General features: G+C 42.4%; 1 protein-coding gene across 2 annotated transcripts in view; it reads right to left on the bottom strand.

Moving 5' to 3' along the window:
- The window catches only part of KIAA0319 (KIAA0319 ortholog), a 53,766-nt gene extending 42,178 nt beyond the window's left edge, over window positions 1–11,588 (bottom strand). For both annotated transcript variants that reach the window (XM_068200921.1, XM_068200932.1), the window contains exon 1: window positions 11,487–11,588. The gene's annotated coding sequence lies outside the window, so the exon portion shown is untranslated. The remainder of the gene's footprint in view (window positions 1–11,486) is intronic.
- Between the last annotated feature and the right edge of the window lie 575 nt (window positions 11,589–12,163).

The following is a 12,163-nucleotide window of genomic DNA, read 5'->3' as shown; positions in this document are numbered from 1 at the left end:
AGCGTGAAAGCCGGAGCTCTGTAACTTTGCCGAGGCAATCCTCGAGCACGGGGATTCGTTACCAAGTAGCGAGTACCTGGAGCTCTCGGAGGAATTTGCCTGGCAATCCTCAAGCACAGGCGGCCGCTGCTGCGCGGCAGCTACCTGGAGCTCTCTGAGGAACCTTGCCGTGGCACCCTGCCACGTGCACCGAACACAGGCGAGCACTGCTCTGCACTGCCCGCCCTGGAGCTCTGAGTGGAGTCTGGAGGCCCCAAGCACGGAAAGCCGTCCCTGAGTGACGCCTGGAACCGGAGCTCTGAGGGGGACCTCAAGCAGAGTCCTGAGCGCCGACTGGAGTGCCTGGCCAGCCCCCCACGTCGGAGTTCTGAGTGAGGACCCTGCCTCTGCGACATCGAGGTGAGCCACACTGGTGTAAAAATGGGACAATCCCACTCCGACCTTGATCGAGATCTCTATAAGCAAATTAAGCATTTATTACACTACACCCCCACATAAAGGATCCTAAATGCATGCTTGACCAAGAAACACTTCTGTAAATGAAAACACAGATAGCGTTTTTTTTTTCAGTGAACAGCCCTTCTCAAGACAGAGTATCACACATTCATTACATGACTTCCATATTTCAGCTGCCTGTATCTACATGATAGAAATGCTGCTAACTGGATGCTCTTGTCAGGTTCCTTGCCACACAATTTTATATGATGAAAAACCGTCTAGGTTTTTTCCCTTGCAAAAGGAAAAGTAAGTTACTTAGAAAAGCCAGGGCTGACTGAGCTAGAGTAGAAACCCTAGCAGCTCAGCAGTTGGACTTTTACTCTCCAAAAAGTGATCCTTTATAGATGGCATGTCTCTAAATAACATGCACAACTGGACCCTGATCTGCAACTTGCACTTCTGTGACTGACACAGCTTTTCCAAAGTAAGACATGTATTTATCTCAAGATGAAAGGGGCCAGATGTCTATTTTAGATGTTAGGAGTTCTATCAACAGCTGAGTGGATCAACTGATGGAGTTAACATTTCCCCCAGTTAGTTCATTAAAGAATGTGGCTGCCTCCCTGAGGAGGCACAAGCCAAGTGAAGAGGTGGCTTAACTCGATATAGAGTATAAAAAATAAACAACTAACAAAAAAATTAGAAGATAGCAGTGGGCCTGAGCTAGCTTCAACCCATATGTTCCGTTGCAGTGACAGAGGATGCCCAGTGTTGTGATGCTGGGATTACAGAAACCAGCGATGGGAATCATATTGATATTCAGACAGAACTGTATATTGCCACTGCTACATTTTGCCAAGTATAATGGATATTTGCATTGTGATTTCAGCATACTTCATATTGCTTCACTAAATCATAAATCCCATATCACAGTAAGTATCTCCAAATAATTAAATCTGATATTAGATATTACATGTTCTATACATGTCCATGTTCTATACATGGAATATCTAAATGAGCCTCTCAAAGAATACTGGACTCTGACAATTTCTACTCAAGCCTATAGTACAAGCACTAACTTTTCTCAAAACACAAACAAAATGACTATAGAACATGACTAGAGCAAGGACTGTCCCAGGTACAAAAATATAAGGCTTTGGGAAAGCTCCCTGTAAAACCAGGAGACTATTACTTACTTTCCAAAAGCCTGATACTTGACTTCTGTGACCTTTGTTCTATCCAACATAAAACAAAATCTCCTTCCTAAGGCAGCTGCCTTAGTGAAGAGTAAGCTGGTCTCCCAATCTATTCATATGCTGCACAATTAGAAAAATTATCTCCAATCACAAAAAAACCAAAAAAACAAAACAAAAAAACCCCAAAACCAACAAAAAACCAAACAAGCACACAGCATTATACTGCTTCTAAGATGATGCTCTTTTAATATCTGTTGTTAGATGTTCTCTCAGGAAGCAATTCCTGTCAGAGGAGCTGTGCTCCTCTGTAGCAAATTTAGTAAGGCTTGACCTGAGAAAGAGCAAAAGGTTGTCTGGATGCTTCCAGGTACTACTTCTATGATACAAAATTTTCAGCAACAGGGCCATTTTCTGCTTTCTTGCATTACCTAATTGCTCTTCTGTCCTTCCATCAACTATAACCTTATTCGGTTTTGTAGCAGACAAAATGACCAAAAGTTCTTATTTTCTTTAAGCCAAGTCGTTCTAAATGTTCTACTTATGCAGCCACTGAAATAGCCACTGAGCAGTGTCAGGGTACAGAATCATTGGCAACTGAAGAGAAATGAGCACTTTTGCACAAGAGGGAAAGTAGCAGTCCGGAAGGTCCCACAGCATGGAGCCCTGTCTTTTGATTTCACAGTAAAGGTGAAGCAAACAGAATTGTTTACTTTCACACTGAAATGAACTATGGAGATTAACACAACCCACCCACAGAATGGTAGAGGTTGGAAGGGACTTCTCTAAGTCACCTTGTCTACCCCTCAGCTCAAGGGGGGCAGCCTGGAGCTGGCTCCCAAGGGCCATGTCCAGACAGATCCAGTATCTCCAAGGATGGAGACTCCACAACCTTCCTGGACAATCTGCCAGCATATGGTCACCCTCACCATGAGAAAGTCTATTTATCCGGATCTCAGTTATGCAGACAGGGATCTCCAGCTGAAAAGAGATCATTTCTTAAGCCTTTCCTTAAGCTGAATCCAGCAGCATACACTTGCCCATGCACATTTATTCTAATATATTACTCAAAGTGATAATTTTTATTTGGTGCTTTATTTCAGACATTCAAACTAAACCAGAGGATGTACAGAGAATACAATTTTTGCAGGCTCATCTTTCAATGGTTTTTGAAATGTACCTGTGGGTTTTGAGTAAAAAACAGAGTAGCAGAAGTATACTATGTTCCTACTAAATATTCCTATCTTATTAGCACAAACCCCAAATACTTCATCCTTGAGGGATAGAAGAGATTATTATGGTAAGACCACAATTTCACACATACTATTCTTGTTTCTATGGAAATCCTTCTAGACTTGGAAAAGTTTTAGCCACCAAAAAAACCCACGATTTGTAGAACTTACTACTGCAGATCAAGGTTTCTGAGATATTGTGCATTGTGCTGTAACTTTCATCCATTCCCAGAAACAGCCAAACGGACCAAATGCCGAAGAGACTTTTAGCTCTTTAGCCTAAGGAAAAATGTATCAGGGCTGGTATCAGAATATCCCGAGGTAAAAATTAACCACAACCAGAGACGAAAAAAAATTTATTCGTTTTATAGGCCTTTTCCTCTGCAAGGCCAACTTTACAATCTCACTGTCACTAAAAAAAGACAAGTAGCAGCTTCTTTTACTACAGAATAGTTCCCTGAGGAGTCCATATGATAACTTTTAGCAACATTAAGAAAAACACTGAGAGATGGTGCAAATGATGCAGACTTTTTCAATGTTACTTGTCCCGGGTTCAGAAACAAAAGTTCCTAAAGTTCTTGTTTGTTTGGGTTTCTGTTTGGTTTGGTTTATGTTGTTGTTTGTTTGCGATTTTTTTATAGTTTTGTTTTTTTTTTTTTTTTTTTTTTTTTTTTTTAAATTTATATTAAGAAAACACGACTTAACAAAGCTGCAAAATGCTAGACTTTGGACCACATGTACAATCTACATTGAATCTTGATGAGACACACCATGTGGAGATACAGTGAATGCACAAAAGCAGCACTGTGTCCTCCCATGCTCCTTTGTGGTTCCACATCTATTGATGTTTAATTTCCACATAATAAAAGAGCTCGCGTTCACTGTAACACAAGCTTGTGCTTCCTGATATTAGGATCAAGCTCAGACACAAAGCACATCCAGTCACAATTCAGTGCACAGCTTCTGACCCACAGATGAGAACAAAGCTACCAGACACTGTGTGCCTTCTTAAACTGTTAAAACAGTAAGCAGTGCTGCAGTGTGTGCATGCCATGCTTCTCTTATCTTCCCCATGGTACTTTTCTGTTCCACACAAGTGCAAATTTCATCACACAAACACAAGACACATTAAAATTTAAGGTAGCCAGTTCTGAGATCCCAGCAGTTAAAAATAACTAAGGCCACAAGATTAATTTGCTAGCTGAATCTCTGTAATTCACATATAACACGATGCCTGTTACTTTTATAACAACACAAGCACTGCTGGTAATTACTTTGGCATTTCTTGGTTCTTAAAAGTTCAAGTCTGACTTGCACTCTTAGCTAGAAGAGGGATGGCAGCCTTGAGCAGCAGGTATGGTCAAAACAGGTATGTATTATACATATATTGCCTTATTCTGAAAACTGTTTTTCTGTTCCAGCTGGCAGCTTTTGGCAGTGCTCTAGGCAACAGGATAAGGGAAAAGTCTGAACTGAACCCTCTGCACAAACAATTTGACTTCATGACCTTTTAAACATATGCAGCTGCTGTTAAGAACCACATCTTTTTATAGATAACACATGAACTACAACCGATTTCCAAGGAAAGGATTACCTCCATATTCCTCTTCTCCTCCACACCAAATCTCACTCTGCATTTTGGTTCACCTTAGCTTTAATGCAGACTCAAGTAATTTTCTCCCATAGAGAGAGAAAGGGGGTCAGCCAAGCAGAACTATATTGCAACTTCCTACACATAATTAGGCCAGGACACTAGCCCTAAGAACGTGTACAGACTGAATCCCCTGCGTCTGGGAATACATTCAAATCCTTCAGCTGCAAAACTCCAAATAGAGCATAAGGTAGTATGCTGGTGCTCCACAGAAGGTACAGCAGAATCCCTGCATGCCAACAAAATAAGAGACACAGACAAAAGGTGTCATGAAGGCAGTCAAAGAGCACTGCCTGGCAGCAGAAACCTCCAAGAGAATGAGGGCCCTGAACACTGGGCCCAGCCACACTGGCCTGGGAACACACCAAAAGAAATACTGAAACAGCATCTGAAACTCAACCCACAGTAAAGCAAAACTCCTATTTTTGAACTGACAGCATTTCCTTTATAAAGCAGGCTGGCTGACTAAATGAAACATATAACCACACTTAATGAAAGTGTCTAGACACATGAACACACACACATACATATTTGTCAGCATTTCTATCAAATGTAATACAAGACAATCCTTCAGGAAATCCACCTCTCATGAAGAATTCAAATTAGTTATTTTATCAGTTATGGTACCTGCATTAGTATCTGAGATAGTTACTTAATAGCTGAGCATTAACATTGCATAAATACTGCAGAAAGAAAGAAAATTAAACTTCATGTTAGTAGCATTCATTCCTAGCAACAGAGAAAAACTCAGGACACGTGCAGACACTAGGACTTCTAACAACAACACATGCTGTATGAACACACATCAAAGCTGCTACAGGTTAGGCATCTAAATAAAGGAGATAATTTTCAAGCCCTTCAGCAGATGTGGAAGATATTACAGAGTAATCAATGCTTATGACCTGTGCAATGTCACCTTCCTCTCACACAATTTGCTAACAATAGGTACCTATACTTGTAAACAAAACCATGACTTCTGATGGAATGTTATTGCAGCTGCAGGATATAGCTATAATTGCAAATGTCTCTCTGCTTTATTAAGAGGGTCTCCTGCAGGTCTTAGTGAAGGCTGACATTAGATTGATATTACATCCCAACTCTGTATCAATTTCCTCAGTCAGGTCCAGGGCACAAACAGCAAGTTTATGGTGATAAAACAACAAACTGAATAGCTGAATATATTCTGCCATGTTAAGCTGGATTGGATACAAGCTCCACTAGCTCCACTGGTAACCACAGCTCTGTCAACTGCTAAGTGACACCAAACAGCCAGATAAAGAGAAAAGAGCAGTGCTGCACAGAAAAAGCAATTTTGTTCTACAAGATTTCTGCAGCTTTCCTTACAACTGTGGTGGAGAGCACAAACAATAATGGAAATCCTAAAGCTGAGTTAGCAGGGGTATATGGGGTCAAGAGCTATTGACAAGGAAGGAAATATTTTGAAGCCACCAATGAATGATGGAACTACTCTGCTAAGGTAAAAAAACACTATAATTAGTGTCAGGATTGACATGTTTCACGATTGTTACTACTTAATTTTCAATACAGACATTTGCATCGCCCTGAGGTCAGACAGCCCAGCAAGGAGGGAAGGCTAATCAAAAACTAACCCTTAGGAAAATTAGTAGCACACAGTGAGATCACTAGACACCTGAGAGCCTTTCTCTCCCTACAACAGGCCAGACACATCAAAAGATCTCTCTTCAGAAGGCAGTCAAACTGTTGGACAGCTCCTCTAAGCCATTATACTCAGTTTCCATTTGTTTTCCACTTTCACAAGGACACAGAGGAGAGAGAGAACTGATAAGTGAGACAATCTTCAAATATGTACTTCATAATGAAAATTAAGTGAGATCTTGAAGGAACAAGATGGTATCTTGTGCCTTCCACAGCAGAGGCAAGACAAAGCAACCTTGCATAATCCTCTGGATTTTCATCTAGCCTGTCATTAGCCTTCCACAAAGGGTAGTTCAGAATCTATCTATCTATTTATATTCTAGTATTTAACTACTTTTTTCCAACAAGAAAACAGGTGACAGAAGAAAACTATCCAATGGGTGTACATAACATCAGTTTTGAGCTTTGTATGGAAAAAGCTAAACAAGATTTAGCAAACTGCCTGCAAAAAAGACACGTACAACTGCAGAGAAGTTTCTTCAGTTTGCAGAACCCAAATTTGCTGCTGCCCAACTGCTGACTGAAGGCCTGTGACTAAGTCATGTGGTCTCAGTCGACTGCCTGGTTCCATCAAGTGCCATTCTGGCAGAAAGCAATTACACACAGCAGGCTGCACGGCACAGCAGGCTCCAGCTAGGTACTGAGGCATCCCTGTGCAGCACAGGGATAATTTGCAAGTGCAGGCTGGTGCTTCTGGAGAAACTTGAGGACATTAAAAGGGAGGTGGAAGAAAGATTCTCACATGGATGGTCTAATCTGGATCACATAACTGCAAAGAACACAAAAATGTATTTATTTTGCACTTGCTCAAGGTTAAAAATGACTACTAAAACTACAAAAAGCTTTGCATTGAGCTGCAACTAAAAGCAATTTTCCCCACTTATATTCTACATCCTCAAATTAAAAGGAAAAATTAATTTATTCAAAACACCATCGCTGAACTGCAGTTTTTAGGATTTTGAAAAAATTTCTTAAAGTGCCATTTCCTGAACTACAGTAATTATTGAAAAAGTCTCAATCTTCAGTAGGAAAAAAAAATCTCTCTACCAAAGAGAAAATCCCACAATTTAAACCCACAAGATTCACAGTTTCTACAGATTGGTCAGGACTATAAATACTGCCCTTTTTTTTTTAAAGAAAAACTTCATGGGACAAAGTCATGACCACATTTAAGTCAGTGCTAGGATTTAGAAGATCTCTTTTATGATAACTTGAACTGTTGCAATTGTTACTACTGCTATTTAGTATCCAATACTTAAAAAAAGAAGGAAAAAAAAAGACTCTTCTTGTAACATGATCTTTACCTAAGCATCAAAGCTAGTATTTGCAGACTGTAGACCAAATTTTCAAACATACTATGCAGGAACCCCAGACATTGATCTCAGAAGTGCTGAATACAGAGATAATCATACTTCAAAGGAAATTGCAGACACATTCTATCTTTGAAATGTAGAGGACAGCTGTCACATAAAACATGACGTTGTCTCAAAAAACCCCAAGTTTCTAACCTCAACCAAAGCAACACTAGCTACAGAAAGAGTTGCAAAAACATTATTGTCCAGTGCAATTTTCTGCACGTAAATTAACAACTACATTTTACTTTGCATTATAGCACTAACAGCTCTCACAATGCAAACACTATGGAGAAAGACAGTGCAAAACTACTACATTAAAATTTAAGTTTTACTGTAGAAGTTCTCTGAACCCCCTTCCCTTACAGGAGATGCAAGCTTTCTGATTTAAGGCCTTCAGGTGATAAATACTACCTTCATTAATGAACAAAGCACCACACAGTAGAAGAAATAACAGTCTGACACCTGAAGTCAAATGGATACACTAGGATGTTAGGTAATGTTTTTTGTATCATGCTATGGTGTGATAAAACCAGACTTAGAGGTGCATCTAATTTATGAAAGCTTTCAAAGCTCTTCACAGATTGATTGGCAGAGACTGAATCAAGAAATATAAGTATTAATTTCAACTTAGTTAATTGACCATTTCTGAGATTAGAGTATTGAACACCCAGTGACTGCCTGAGATACAATAACACACACTGCAGGAAAAAAAGCTTGCATAAGGGGCATGGATACAACAGCAGATAGCCAGAAAAGCCCAAATCTTCCAGATGAAGTACATAAACATTATCTCCATTTGCTTTGCTATTTTATCACCTTCAAGAAAAAATCTTTAGAGCAGTTGGATGTGGCAAATCCATTTCTAGACATGGGGAAGTCTTTTGACCCACATGACAATGGCAAGTTTTCATGCCCATTGTTAGTCTGCTCTCCTGTAGAGAAAAATCTTGCCTGAAAGATTTTTTCACTTATGTACCCTTTAAGCCATTCACTGATTTCAACCAGAGAAGAACTGATTGCCAGAAGGTAATTAAGTTCTCATGACTTTTGTAAAATAAGCTAGGCCAGAGAAGGCAAAACTGCAATTTGAACTTCTTTAGGCTCAAACCTCATAAAATGTGCCATCCAGTTTCCATAATTGAAAATGCTAGCCCATGTGTCGTGAAATCAGTCCAGTCTGTGGAAAGAGGAAGCTACATGGCAAAAAAATGCAGAGGTACAGGGAAAGACAATGAAAAAATCAGGTTTTGACCTCAAGACACAACTGTACAGAAATTTTAATTAACTCTGCCGTTCAGGAAATCACTTGCCTGTAATAAACAGCTAAAGCACATGTGCACACACAGACTCTCCTAAGACACAAACTTCTGGAGCCCAATCTCAGATAACTGAGTACATTTTACTTCTCTAAAATCCATCTGTATTTTACTAGGGGAACTCCTTGCAACATGCAAAACAATTAACAAACTGTACAGAGGACAGATTTATCAAAGAAAATGCATCAGGACAGGAAACAACCTTTGAACTACCTCTTCATCAAGGTTAACTAGCTGAAAACTCGCATTATCCTAACAACATTCGTATTATCTCCAACTGGACTGACTCAATTCCAATCTGCTCAGTACAAAGTCACATCATCCTGAAAAATACTCAGTGGTCATACCCTGGCATAATTCAGGATGAGATTAGATGCTTAACTGGAAAAGCAACTATATCTGCTGTTAAATTAGATTATAAATTTGTAGAGAAAGATACCTTGTGACAGAAATTGAAAGCTAACTGCCTGACAGTAGGAAGGATTTCTCCCTATGGGTACAATATCCATTACAACGGTTTTTGCCTTCTCCACTGTCCTGAAATTGGAGACTGCTGGATATGCAGGACTTGTTCACAACTCTACCTTTAATTACTGGTTTTCCATTAAGGATATACATTTAGTACCTAGCATACTAACATATCAAAACTACCATACATAAACCTTTCCGACACATTTCCTTAAATTAAGGATCTGTAAGCAAATCTGTACCACTGGTATATGTGGAAGCCCACAGAAAGACTTCTCCAGCATTACAGAAGGCACAGCTGGAAAGAGTCAGAAAGACTCCACCTGAAACAGATATCATGCCTTTACACATGGGTAGGAGAGAGAATAAACTGTTTTTAAAGCATTCCTGATGGAGATTTCACTAGCAGGTTCAGAAACCTGTCCATGGTAACTCCTCCAGCTCCATGCCACTGAAATTAGCAGCCTGCTCAGACAGCATCCAAAACCAAAGAGGTGAGAGGACAACTCTACGCAAAGCTGAACCAAACTATAGCATCTCCAGGTCACCAAAACTTTGTCACTTCATGCAGTTTGTTAAAATCGACAGAATTACAGCTCACTGATACACAGCTAGTGAAGTTGAAGCAGATTAATAGTTGCATGTGTTCTCTGTGGAACCTGAAGGTTTCAGAAGTGTTACAGAAGCACTCGTCTAGTCCTCTACCACAGTATTCCCCAAAGGAAATGGTGGGGAAAAGACTAAACTGGGCAAGCAACCCCCGCACACAGCATCCTCCACAGACCACCATGACCATGATTCCACTTTTCTTAAATGATGTAAAATACAGGCTATACTGCATTATCCACTGCCTTGTGCTTAGGGAAAAGCATCAGCCCAAGAAGCTTGTACACACCACTCTCATCTTACCTGCACCACTCAGACCCACAACATGCTGAGCAGCATCATCTAAGCTACCAAAATGATTATAGATCTATTAACTCTGTATTATGCTAGGTTTTTAGAGATTCAGATTTGGCTCAATGCATATGTGTAACTGTGAAACATAAACTGCAACAGTCAAATCTTGTCAAACACAAGGATACTTACATGATACATGAAACAAGCATCTCTCAAAATTGTGTGGCTGAGGATCAGTCTCCAAGTACAAGATATTGCAAAGGCAAAAACAAATAGAGAACCTTCCCCAAAGAGTTTAATATATCAACTCCACTATCTTGTCATGCAGTCAGTGTGAGGAACATGAGGGTGTTCCTACAGTATAAACAGATAAGGGAGGAAGAGAGGGCAAAACAGTTTGTATTTCATTTTGTTCCCTCAACTATCTGACTGTTCTGCAATAGACGCCTGAAGGGGGTCAGGAGAAGGATGGAAATGTTTCTGTATAGCAACCATAATGCAGATAACACCCAAAACTGCAGATACAAAAATCACACATAGCACTTTCTCCTGTTTAAGCTCTGTTCTACTGCTCAGAATGCAATTTAACAAAGCATTTCACATACCACATATTAGCACCATTTTCAGCAGGCACATAAATACATGTCTGGGCTGTAACAAAAACACACTTTGACAGAAGACTGGAGGGCAGCTTGGCGAGAGTAATATTCTTAAATTCCGTAGATATATAAATATCAATATATACACACACACACAGAACAACATAAAGCTATGATTTCTGATCTCGAATCAGACACAGCTAAATGCACATGAACACCTAGGAAATATCTAAACTGGTCCTCCATACATAAATACTTATTTTTCTACACGTACATAAATAAATACATCTATCTGCCCACACACATACGTTTCCCCAAAGCAGCCCACTGTTGTATCTCCCCACGCTCCCGGCCTAACTGGTCGCACAGGATACACACTTTGCTTCACGCAGACGGGGGAGTTAGGGAGTGAAGGAGAACTCCCTGGAAGACCGGGTGGATCATCGCTACCGCTGTCCCGCAGCCTTCCAGCCCGGCGTTCCCAGCCGTACCAGAGCTCCTTTCCCCGGAGCCCAGGCTGCGCCCCGCCGGGAGCCGAGGGCGGCTGCCCAGCGCTCAGCTCAGGGAGCGCCTCACCCAGAGCACCGGCTTCGTTTTCCACCCCTTCCCCACCCTCGCCCAGGCCGCGGCGGCGATCTCATCTCGCGGCGACCCTACCTAGACGAGGGCAGGAGCCGGCGCGGCCCCGCCGCCCCTCGTCGCTCAATTCCGCGGGTGCTGGGTGCCGGGGGCCGAGAGCTGCCGTGGGGCCGGGGCCGGTCTGGGCAGGGCGGGAGGTGCCGCCACCTCCTCCTCGCCGCTGCTGACTCAGGAGCAGGCGCCGTCCCTCCACGCCGCTCCCGAGGGGCGGCCGCCGCCTTCCGCGCAGGATCGCTGCCCACAGAGCCCGCTGGGCACGCACCGCCCGCCGCCGCGGGAGCGGGCCGCACCTGCGGGCAGCCACGGCCGCCCTGAGCACGGCAGGGGAGGGCTGGGAGGCGGCCCCCGGGCGGGGAGGTGGCGTCGGTCCAGCTCCATCCCAAGAGGGAGTGGGGGGGGGTTCCTGCCGGTTGCAAGGCGAGGAGGTGCCGCCTCTCCATCTTGAGGAGGGGGCGAGCGGGAGGCGCAGCCTCCTCGGCACGGGGTCCCGCTCTCGCTGCTGTCCTCCCTGCCCGGCGTGACCGTGGTGGAGCCGTGGCACCTTCTACGGTCAGTACAAGCCCACCGACAGGGCTTTTACTGTTCCATGGACGCGACCTGGAGATAGAGCAGCGAGAGGTCTTACAGGTCTGAAGACCTTCAGCAATGGTCTGGAGGTGTTGAACCAACAAGCTGTAGCGGGAAGGCAGCCGAGC

This window comes from Anomalospiza imberbis, chromosome 1 (genome assembly GCF_031753505.1).
Source record: "Anomalospiza imberbis isolate Cuckoo-Finch-1a 21T00152 chromosome 1, ASM3175350v1, whole genome shotgun sequence".
Lineage (NCBI taxonomy): Eukaryota > Metazoa > Chordata > Aves > Passeriformes > Viduidae > Anomalospiza > Anomalospiza imberbis.
Note: the sequence above shows the minus strand (reverse complement) of the source record. Positions and strands in the feature narration are given on the sequence as shown.